Consider the following 12,524-nt stretch of genomic DNA (forward strand, 5'->3'; position numbering starts at 1 on the left):
TCTTATTTAGAGGAGCATTTTAATTTAAATCTCTTTCACAATCATTCCCTACAATATGGCAACAAACTGTATACCTTTTCATCTCCTCTCCCTTTTCTTTCCTTGTTGCTGGTTGTAATCACCTCCAGGACAAATGGAGTTATTACAGCAGGCTTTTCATCCTTACTGGTATTATGTTTATATTTTAAAGAAATTGTTTTGATCTAGGAGTAGTAATGGATGAAAGAGCAAAGTTAAATACAGGGAGAAAATAACCAGGTAGCAGAGAAGAAAGGCAAATGGGAAGGTAAAGATGGCCTTATTGGTGCAAAAAGTATTACAGATTATTTTTCACTCCTTCTTAGCCACAGATTGAAAAAAAAAAAAAAAAGTTTCTAATTTTCTTTTCTCTGTTTAGTCTTTTAGTGCCTATATAAGCATAGAGAATATTGCAAATCTAAGTGGGATATCTTGGGGTTTTTTTTTTAAAAAAAAAAAAAAAAACAACAAAGAAACAAAATAAAACAACTCTTTTTATTATCCTAATGGAAAAATAATCTATTATCCATTTCCTATGTCCTGTCCTTGGGAGACTAGCTCTTAATCCAGATGTAAAACTGCCTTTGGTTGAAATATCAACACAAACAAGAATGTAAAGGTATGAAATATCAAGGCCAAGAACAAACCTCAGGTACCAAAATGGTGCAGTAGAAGATGTTGCTGGAAATTCTCATTTTAATTTCTCTCGGTCTTTGCCATTTTTTAGAAACATATTAAATTCTCTTCCCGTTTTACACCCGTGTAGTCACTCTGAAAGCAACAAGGCCAGGCAGAGGAAAATTATTTGACATACAACTGAAGTCAATAGCACTCTTCATATAAGTGAAGAAAACTAGATCAAATCTCAGTTGCATGTGATAGTACAGTAAATGTAAGAGAACATTTTCATACCGGTTTACTACACAGACTGAAGAGTGTGATTGTTGTCTTGTATTGGTTATGTTGCTGGGGCAAATCAGACATGAAATGCAACGCGCTTAAAAGAAATAATAATTCCAATGGAACTCTGTTGTAATTACAAACTCATCTATCTGCTATTTACACCTGAAACTGTTGTGGGCAACACAATATGGAATAAAAGTGAAATTCAACTTAGTTTTCCCTTCATACAGGAGGAAAATATGTTAAAATATATAGTTATTTATTGCAAAAGACATAATTAACAGAAAGTGGAAGTTGCCTAGTGCTGCTCATCCCATTCTGGCTCAACTTAGATCTCTTAAATAAAGAATTAAAATAAAGCTTTCCATATCACAACATTATACTGTTATTTCCACATTACAGTGTTCAGGGTTCAGGGCATGAATTCCTTCCTCGCCAGCAAGAATACTGTTTGACTTTTCTTAGAACCATAATTAATAAAGACTATTAAAAATGTATTTTGAAAACAACACAAGTTTTTATACAAGCAGCAAAGATGCTTTAGTCTCACAGAGAATGGTTAACTTGTTAAAAGACATCGCAAATTCCCCATGGACCATGACAGTTCTGACTTGACAACCATATATATTGGTCAATGAACATGTATTCTGTTATCTGCTATTTTTAAAAAATTGCTTGGTAGTAATATCTGATCTGTTAGCAACGATTGCCTGCTTTCTGAACTCAAAGTTTTTTGACTGGGCTTTTTCTTTTTTCTTTTAAATAATAGCAGCAACCTCTGCAGCTAGTTCTCTCATACATGAAGAGACACTGTAATTAAGAGTGTCCTAATGAAGAGATGGGGTAAGTTTATTCTTCTTGTTTTAGCAGCCAGCTCATACTTAGGCTGTATATTTTCCTCACAGAAGCATTTTCAACTATGGGAACTATAACAACAGGGATTTTTTGGTCACGAATCAGTCCCAGTTTCTCATGATATTCCTAATTTCTGAAAATTGAGGGATTTTCAGAAGGATTTTTCTTTACAGAATCTGTCTGAAACAGTAAAACAATCTCTCGTCATCTCAAAATCTTACTTGGATGTTATTTTAAGAATCCTTCTTTTTCAGTTGTTTACAGTGAGGGAGAGGGGTAGAGAAGAAATTGCTTGAAATGGAAATCTTGTGACATTTTGCAGATGGCAGGTACACATCAGGAAGCTGGTACTCAGCCCAGTGGAAACCAGTCCTTGGTAGGTGTGTTCAGTACTTTCAGGTCAGTTCCAGCACAGTGGCATAGGAGTTGCACACAAGATCAAGCCACTGGTCTGTCAAGGCCCAGCCTCTGGCAGCAGCCAGCACATGGTGCATCAGGGCAGAGGTGTGCAACAGAAATACGCAGGAGCATGGGATGATCTGTGGAGTTATGACCCAGCTGCCCTCCCCTCCACCACTTCTTCCTCCTTGGCTTTTCGAAGAATTCACTAAATATCATGATTCTGGTTGTTTTCGTCTGGGTTTTTGCTCTGTTAAACATTAAGGATTGGTTCATAATGCTCTCTCAGGGGCAAATGTGCTTTTTTAAAAAAAGTATCTGTTTTCTTGAGTACCAAGGCAGTCCAAACTGCCAGTCTTTCTACCGGGATTATCAGCAAAAGGAGCATCAGGGTTGTATTATGAGGACAGATCATTCATAATATGATGATAATTTATTTAAAGGGAGACAGAGAACAATCCAGAGAAAGAAGAAAGAGCCATGATCCTGCCAAGACACACATGCTTGATTTCAGACATATTTACAACAGGGATGGAAGTGAGGGGGAAAAAAAGGTAACTGAGGATGTAGCAGTAACCTCATTGAAAGAGCTTTTCTAGAGCTGAGTCACTTAATAATCTATATTACATTTCTGTACACAATCATCGCTGTCAGTTTGTTTACCCAGGATTTTTGTGGATTCACAGTTAAAGCCCACTCATCATTACAGCTGTCCCACAACTCAGTCTGAATAAAAAGGTGCTCTGATGTACTATGAGTGCAGCATCATGGTTTTTGCACTGTAAAATACTTGTTTCAGACTGAAGAAGGGAAGAACAGTAATCTTCAATGAAAAGCAGCAATTTCTTTCCCCCTCTGGCTGCTCACGCCATGCAGTATGATGACAGAGGAAATGACAACTGAGTCACCAAAACAACATTATTGGAATTGGCAGAGACTGAGACAGTCGTATTTGACTCTAAAGATGCAGCCTAGGTGTAGCTGACGGGGCTGGAATTGACAAATATAGGTATCTTCAGGCCCACATTTCGTTACATTCTAATCTAAATTCCAATGAGGTTATTGATTCTGTTTGTAGAAGAACTCAGGTGAAACTGGGTGGTCATTATGAAGTGAATTGTTACCTGAACCATACTATAAAGGACTGCTCGTCCCACAAATAATTTTCTATGCAGTCGCTTATAGAATATGGCTATGTCCATTACAGATGTTGCTGGCTCTCTGGAGATTAAATATGCTACAGTACTAATTCCAGAGATTTATAACTCATGACAATTTTATGGCCCGCCTTAAATAGTTGCCCTCTGTAAAAAAAGGAGCCTGTACTTCGAACAGTGTGAAAGGTATGAGTTTCTTTGCAGAGGTTTTACCCAGCATGTGCCTCAGTGCTTAGCACTAGATATCAGCTGACAATTCATTCTGAGACAAATCTCAGAGCCCCTAAGGAGGTGGGAAAAAAAAAAAAAATAGCAAATTACAACCTTGCCATAAAAGAGGTTTCGTCTGTCCCACTATGTAATGGCAGATCAACAGTGCAGTTCCAAATGACACAGAAAAAGTCATCTTAATATTTGCATGCTTCTCTGCAATTTTTCCCTTTCATTATGATTGTGAAAGTCCTGTTAAAAATGAAGTAATTAAGCTACTAACAAATGGTACTTTCAACAGATAAAAGTGATTCAGACAGTGTAAGAATGGTGTAAAGCCACAGTTCTTCCGTCAAACACTGCTTGTTTTAATGCTTGCTGTTAAATGCATTTTTCCCATGGTATACTGCTGATGGAACCTATGCATAGTCACCTTTCTTGGGGAAAGTATTATGGCAGAAAGTCTATAATGAGGGAAGGGAGGAGGAATGTACCTATTCACACTCTCCCATTTTTGAGCAGAGAATTTTTGTGTCCGTGCAGTCGGTTTACGTTTCCTGGGTACTTATATTTGTACTAGCACTCTCACAGCACATATAGAAACCCAGGGACCATATAATAAAACTAAGGGGGAGTCACCAGCATGTTGAACAAATGTGATCATGAAGAACTAAATTCGGCAGTGTTTTCCCTATTTGACCACAAACAGTACAGAAAACTGAGATGAAAAACAAGACCCGTGGGCACAGGTTGGAGGGATTAGGGGAAAAAATGGTTTTAAGCTGAATGAATATATTTTTAATTTTTTTTTTTTTTTTTTTTTTTTTTTTTTTTTTTTTACAGAAGATCCTTTTCAGGATTTTCTTAACAGTATATGGTACTAGAGGTATGTTGGCAGGTTCTACACACAAACCCATGAACAAGGAAACAGCTTTACTAAGTGGCTCTTTTACACATCTCTGATCTCTGAAACTCTAGTTTGAAGTGCAACCTGGCATGGTACATATTGCCAGACAGGCAGATCCACAACCCATTTGCATCAAGGAGGAAAGGCCCAGGATAAAACCTGTAACTCTTAACTAGGGTTGGAATTAAACTCTAGATAAAGGGAAGTAGAAAGGTGACAGAAGACAAATTCAGTAGCAGAGAGAAGGTTTGCAGGTGTTCCTACGGCTTCGTTTCCCTACAGATGCTGACTATCTGCAGAGCACAAAGGTTATAATGAAGCAAAGCAATTGCAGTGAATTACTGTGAAGCAAAGCAATTACATTAACTGGAGAGAGGACTTGGCATCAAGTTCATATATAGTTGAGCTGGAAAACACAGCCATAGAATGGTACAGTAAGTTAACTTTGACTTTGACTTCTCAGAATAGAAGTGCCATGACGTGAGTTATTGTCCATTGATGTTGATGAGCTTGGAAATATTTGAAAACTGTGTATTGTACATGAGCGACATTCTTTTAACCTGGAATTCACAGTGATGATGGTACCACTGTAAATCAGTTCTTTGATGAAAGATATGGTGACAATGGTGAAGACAAGGGTTTTACAGAAGTCCTTTCTTTTTAACTTCTCATCAGGTAAAACTGAATATCTCAAAGTTTTTATTACGCTCTTTATGAACTTGTTAGGATGCATAGAGGGCGTCCTGAGAACAAGATTGCTGACATCTCTTCCATCTCTACAGATGGTATCAGCTTTCTCTGGGAGCAAACAGCAGAATTTAAAATCAAAAATAGTAAAGCAGGTCAATAAAAAAATGTTGATGCATAGAGAATTTTAGGAGGCTTTATCTGTTTATTTTTTAATTACTTGATATTACCTATGTTTTCCTCATTTGAACTTCCAAGTCTCTTAAAAAAAGTCAGTGAACCAAGCTACAAATGTCAGATCAGACATGGCAACTTCTTTGAACTTCAGCTACTTCCCACAGGCAACACGCTTCTAACAACACAGCATTTTTTTACTGAAATACTGTCACATGCCACAGGAAGCATGCAGATTTTTCAAAACTGAAGAAGTTGTGTCATTAATGTAATAAGTCAAATGACATGGAGTCTTACGCACAGCTTAAACTGTACTGGGACTTTACTCGAGTCTAGAGTCAATAAGACTGGGGACATCTCCCCTCAGGAAAAAATCTGATATAACCGACATCCACCTTTACACTTCAGTGACAGATAAAACCAAGCAAGTATTAGCACTGAGCACAGCCAGGTCCTGCAGTGATCAACAGAAACATTAGAGTATATCAGCTTCTGGAGCATTATTGTTTGCATGGCTGAGAAGTAGCATCATATTTTGAAAAAGCTTTCTTTCACTTGCTGAGTCAGTTGTGTCAGCTTCAGAAAGGATCACTCAGAAATAGATATATCTCCAAATCAAATAAGTTCTGAGGACAATTACAAATTTTTAAAAAATAGTAATAAAGGAAAATTTTCCACTAAACTTTCCAGAATTCTTCAGAAGACACAAAGTGATTGCCAGTCTGACTTCTCCTTGAAAATTAAGGATTTTATGGATCTCAAGTACAGATACCTTTGAATACCTTTCTTTGATGTCCCTTTTCTTTTCTGAAAAGTTGCCCAGGGGCTTTCCAAGCACCCTCTAAAGGTAAATCAGTTTTGTAAGGTCGGACAAATGAGTCGGTTTTATTAATACACAACTGGATTGGCACAAGCCCTTATGCTGATTGGGCACACAGGTGATCAGGCAGATGCGACGTTCTCACCTCCCTTGTAGGGAGGCTGCATTCTCCCTGGGGTTTGGCAGGTGGCATGGAGACAGTCCTGTCAGAGCTGCTGTTCTCAGAAATATGCAAGCAGGCACACACACCTGGGGCATGACCAGACACATGGTTTCATTCATGTCTGCATAGGAACTGATGAAAATGCACCCACATCTGCTTCTCGAGCACCCCAATCACAGGAGCCTCTTTACTTGGGGGAAATTATATCACAGTTTAGCCTTTGTTCTAGGGAGCACCTTAGGGGCATAGCTTTGTCCGTAGACAACTGCAAGAAACTGAGAAAATCAGCAAATTGCATGCCATGCAAAAAGCTTAGGCATTCAAGGAAAATTCTACAGGGGTTTGAAGTCAACGCACACAATTAAAAATTAACCATCACTGAATTAAGGCCACCACATTTCTTGGACAACAATGATGCTTTAGGGTTTCACAGGCATTTGCTTCTCATTTCTGATCAACTTTCTTGTGGTTTCATGGAGAAAAACCACAATGGAACTTGCAACCAAGTGACTTGTTTTTCTATACACATTTTAAAAAATGCAATAGATGGGTTATTACTAGCCACACAGCATACACCAAAATCACACAGATGTAGAAATGCACAGTAAACCATAGTTCAGAGCACCATGGAAAATCACGACCAAAACAAACTGAGGAGAGTCTTTTTAGGTTATTCCCTATTTGCCCAGCCAGCAAAGAAAAACAGCAGCTCCAAGTGACAAAGCAGGTGAAAAGCTTGCAGAGCTCATCAGAATAGCCTATTATCACCTCAGCAACCCTCAGGCACACATATTTGATAGGCAAAAGGGAAAAAAAACCTGATCTCGATGCCCAGGGCAAAAACATTTTTTTGGGGGAAAAAAAAAAAAAAAAAAGATAAACAAGTTGTGGCATATAAAATCTGCAGACATTTTAACTATACTGATTAGGGTAGGAAAATAAGATATGACAGAAACAGAAAACAATCTGCAACATCATCCCCAAGAAGAAGAGGATGTCTTTAACAAGGGTCCCGTCAGCCAGGTTTTTCAAGGTGTTCCCCTGAGGTGATGCAGAGACCCTTTGAGATGACACCTTTGTGAAAATAAGAAAATAGCACTGCAGCTGTTTGGTGCAGCCCCTGCTCTGGGCAAGCTGAGAGAAAGTTTTCTGCAGAGTGAAGAAGTAAATATATTTTAGCGATGGAGGTGATGCCTGAGGACTTGACAGGAACTCCCCAAGAGATGTCGTCCCCAGTGACAAAGTGTCAATTTGCCGCTCTTCTAAGCAGCAGTGGTCTTCTTCCAGGAACACTTCTTTCCAAAAAGCAGCATAGACAGTAACAAGTGGTTCAGCTATGAGATATTCCATGAAGAATCATAGTACAATGGCCTACTTTTCAAAGTCACCTCTCCCAGCTATTCTAGCTGAAATAACCCGTGCACTACATGTGGACTGAGGACAGAAGTACTGTGCAGGATGCAGAGATATCTGGGCCACTGTTAAATGAACTAGCTTACGAACCAGAAGTGGTTTGCCCTCGGCAGCATACTAATTTATCCTGCTGATGCACCTAATTATATAATCAGACCAACAAGATTCAGTCCTTGTAATCTGCAATGGAATCAAGTGTCTGAAAAAACACTCAGAGCAATAAAACCCCACCACACTAACTAACTTTTGAATTTATCAAATCATGTCAGATGTCTTTGGAAGGAGGTAACGTGTCTTTGGTCCAGACAACAAAAGAAAGCTTGATGACTAATATTCGATAGGTGGATTGGATTAAGTGCTTATACTCTTAAGTCTTTGCCTACCAAAATCCAAGATTAACATCCTTGAACAGAGATGGCCAAACAGGACATATATCCAACTCCTGTCCTGTTGAAATTTTCAGCCTGTTGAATTAATATGAACCATCACCAATCACAACCTGTGCTAATGTGCTGAGCTGAGAAACAGAGTGGCACATGAGCTAACATGCCCACTGTTTAGCCTGTCCTGATCCTGGTAGCTTCTTGAAGACATGGTGTTGGCAGCCGTTGACAGTAATCACACTATGAGTCATGGTTAAATCTACCACCAAACATGAACCGGGAGTCTAATTTGGGTGATCAAATTAAACACAGATGTGTGAATCCTGAAACTATGCTCCGTTCCAAGCAGGGAGGCAGGGAATAGACCTCTCTGGGGAGATGGGGTAGATCAAGTATCTTATTCTTCAGCTGTTCACTTCATTTTCCACAGCACAATCCAAAATATGTATACAGCTGCATGGGTTCAGCTAGCTGATTGACAGGTTTCTGAAGGATACCTCATTGTGCAAGGCAGACAAACCCTTGATCACAATAGAGACAATAAGCAAGGAAGAATACCTGGTTACACTTGACAGCCTCAGAGTAGTATGGATTTTTACTGGATTTGAGAAACAGAAAAAAGCCAGAATACCTGCAAAATATATTTTCAGACAAAGCATACATAGAACATACAAAAAACTAAACAAAATCCCTTTACTGAAAAGACACCAGGCTAAGATATTCAATTCAATACTACAGGTGCTCAAAACCCAGAGTTACTGTCCCCAAGCACTTTCCTGTATTTCCTCTTTGTTTTCACAGAATCCCAGAATCATCTAGGTTGGAAGGGACCTTGAAGATCATCCAGTCCGACCATTAACCTAACACTGACAGTTCCCAACTACACCAGATCCCTCAGCACTATGTCAACACGACTCTTACACACCTCCAGGGATGGGGACTCCACCACCTCCCTGGGCAGCCCATTCCAATGCTTAACAACCCATTCTGTGAATAAATGCTTCCTAATATCCAGTCTAAACCTTCCCTGGCGCAACTTGAGGCCATTACCTCCTGTCCTGTTGCTTATTGCTTGGTTAAAGAGACTCATCCCCAGCTCTCTGCAACCTCCTTTCAGGGAGCTGCGGAGGGCGATGAGATCTCCCCTCAGCCTCCTCTTCTCCAGACTAAACACCCCCAGTTCCCTCAGTCGCTCCCCGTACGACCTGTGCTCCAGACCCTGCACCAGCTCTGTTGCCCTTCTCTGGACACGCTCGAGTCATTCAATGTCCTTTTTGTAGTGAGGGGCCCAAAACTGAACACAGGAATCGAGGGGCGGCCTCACCAGTGCTGAGTACAGGGGTAAGATCCCTTCCCTGTCCCTGCTGGCCACGCTATTGCTGACACAAGCCAGGATGCCATTGGCCTTCTTGGCCCCCTGGGCACACTGCTGGATCCTGTTCAGCCGGCTGTCAATCAGCACCCCCAGGTCCCTCTCTGACTGGCAGTTCTCCAGCCACTCCTTCCCAAGCCTGTAGCGCTGCTGGGGGTTGTTGTGGCCCAAGGGCAGCCCCCGGCATTTGGCCTTATGGAAACTCCTCCAGTTGGCCTCAGCCCATGGCTCCAGCCTGTCCAGGTCTCTCTGCAGAGCCTCCCTACCCTCGACCAGATCAACACTCCCACCCAGATCTCTGTCAAACACCTTGATAAAAAGATGATAACCATTTGCAGTCATCTCTGACTTCAAAGGATTGGATGATGATTACCCCTGGAAGAAAAACTGACCTGCAAACATACACACTTTACATATACTGACAAATATCACCAGATACCCTGATATAGATGATAATCAGTGAGATGACTGCTGCAAGAAATTCTCAAGTTTGAGAATTATGTCTTAAAATAAAAGCTAGCACTCCAAACAAAATACCAGCTCTTGACAATGTACCAGCTGCCCATGCAGATGATTCGGTCAACACAGGAGGATTATGGCTTCAGTGTGTTTATGGCCACGTTCAGGTCAAACCCAAAATCTCCTTGAGCCAAGAAAACCTGAACGGGGCAGACTAACCTCCTGCAAGTAGAGTGAAGCCCACAGAATTTGGAGAGTGCAGAATGGATCCCAGAATTAACAGAAATTCTCATGGTTGACAGTTATTGGGAGGAAGTTGTTGATTAATGAATCAGACAAAAAAGAAGTGAAATGAGTTAAAACACTTTATTGAATGTCTACCTACAATATTTACCCTGCTTGTTACTCCCATTTATTTAGAGGCTGGTCCAAAAATATATAGCTAAGGACCAAAATGCAGCTTTATCCTATTTTGCCAATGTTTTAACTTCTTGTTTAATACACCAATATATTCTTCTAATCTATTGCTTGGTCTAAATTTCCTTACAATTTAAAAAATCCTGTGACACCTGGGTATGGTAATCATGATGGGATGCTCTCAGGCAAAAGGGGATTAATTGTAATTGTTGACTTTTCTGAGCACACTTAAAGTAGCAGCCACATGCTGCCTTATTCCATGAATCCAGGAGATTGTTTGAGCAGGCAGTGTTATATTACTCCAGGGTGGGAATGAAATCATGTGGGAGCAGCAAGCACAGCTCATGGAGAAAAATTACCATTTCATATTTATTACTTTGGCTGGCTTAAGTGCCACAGGAATAGACTCTCTAATGCATTTGAGTGCAATTCCCCAACAATTTGATTCTGTTGCTTTGTAAACTATTTTTAGGGAAAGTCTCATAAGGCTGTTAAAGGCACAAGCCATCTGATTTTCAAAGGTTATTTTGGTAGTTTATCAAAAGAATATAAATAAAATGATACATCTCTCCAGATTAGACTGATACTTTGAATTCAGCTACAAGATCAGAACTTTGGGAGAAAAATGCCTGTTTTTAACTTGCACATCATTTTTGTTCCATAGACTTGAGTACACTTCTTCAGTAGGCTTGTCATCATTTTGCCTTTCCATTGGTGACTGTACGTTGTGGATTCTTCATGCTTTTAAAACAAGTTATTATTCTAATGAAGGTACAGGCTTGAACATACATAACTGGATAATTATACTGTTCACAAGTTAATGGCAAAAGAACATAAAGAATTTCTATTTCAGAGGAGATGCATGTTAAGGAAAAAGTAGACACACATAAGTTTGTGTCTCTAAAAAGATAACTGATCAAAACTACATTCTTTTCACAGAACAGTAAGGTGATTTCAAGTTCACTTCCCTACTTTACACCTTCATGCAACCATAGAACATAGCCACTTGTCAACATCCAGTTCTCTTTCATCTTGCACACTGGAAATCTGGTTTTCCAGCTTAAAAATGTACCTTTCAGCTGATAGGACCATACTACAGTTTAATTTTTGTGTTGGCTTTCCAACGCAGGATAATTAGTACCTTGAGGAAGTATATGCATTCTTCCTGTGTATGCAGTAATAGCCATTTACTGAATGAACCAGATGCTAAGACAGAAAACTCACCCTGTTTATTGATTTATGACACTACAGTAATAGCTCAGAGGTGCTTCCTGTTTATTTTAATAGTCTTTTCTATCTTAGTCGCTGAATCTTGGGCTGGATACATTCCAAGGCAGAGTCAGAGGATGTTCTGAGTCTGAAACCTCTGAACAAGGGCTCTTTTCCTAGGTAACATTTCAGTGAATACCAACAAGCATCTTCCAACCTACCCAGTTGGATGCCAAAAGAACTGTTATGCTACACTTTATAAAATATTTATAGTGCTTCTTAAAGGACACAACAGGCTCTCATAACAGCTCAAAATAATTTCTGTGAGGAGCTCACATACTATCCCCTGGAATTGCCCAGGGCATCCTGTTTGTCCTGTGATGCTGCAGGAAGCATAGGTGTGGGAGGAGTCAATACTTTTTTTTTTTTTTTTTTTTTTTTTTTTTTGTCATTGCCCTGTTTATACTAGCACTAGAAAAGAAAATGAGAAAAGCATTGACATCTAGCTGTTGTCATCCCAGGAAATTCTAACCCACGACATAGACTCTAATCCAGAGTGCAACATTAGTCCATGCTAATTCATCACAAACCAGCAGTTTCAAGCTCGGTTTTGGTTATGAAGGCTGATGCAACAAGCAGCCAGCCCACCGGGTTCATCAGATGAGGGCAGCCACACCAAATTGGCAAGGTCATTGAGCCTTTCAGCACCTGATGGAAACTGTATGATTGCTGTCGGACTGCAGAGGCCTTAGGACTGCAGGTGCCTTACCTAAAACAAGACTTTAAGACAGCTGTTCCCTCTCCTACCTCTCAGATAAATCTGTAAATTGATACAGGGATTAGAAAAAGGTAAGCAATTTCTCTTCCTGTTGCACACAGCACTGTCTGTGCTTGAATAATGGTGCTGGAGCTGTTGCGTGTCAGGCAGTTGGCAGTGAATCACACCAAGCAAATCAGTGACTTTGGTATGGTACATTG

The sequence above is a fragment of the Athene noctua genome, chromosome 1 (assembly GCF_965140245.1).
Source record: "Athene noctua chromosome 1, bAthNoc1.hap1.1, whole genome shotgun sequence".
Taxonomy (NCBI): domain Eukaryota; kingdom Metazoa; phylum Chordata; class Aves; order Strigiformes; family Strigidae; genus Athene; species Athene noctua.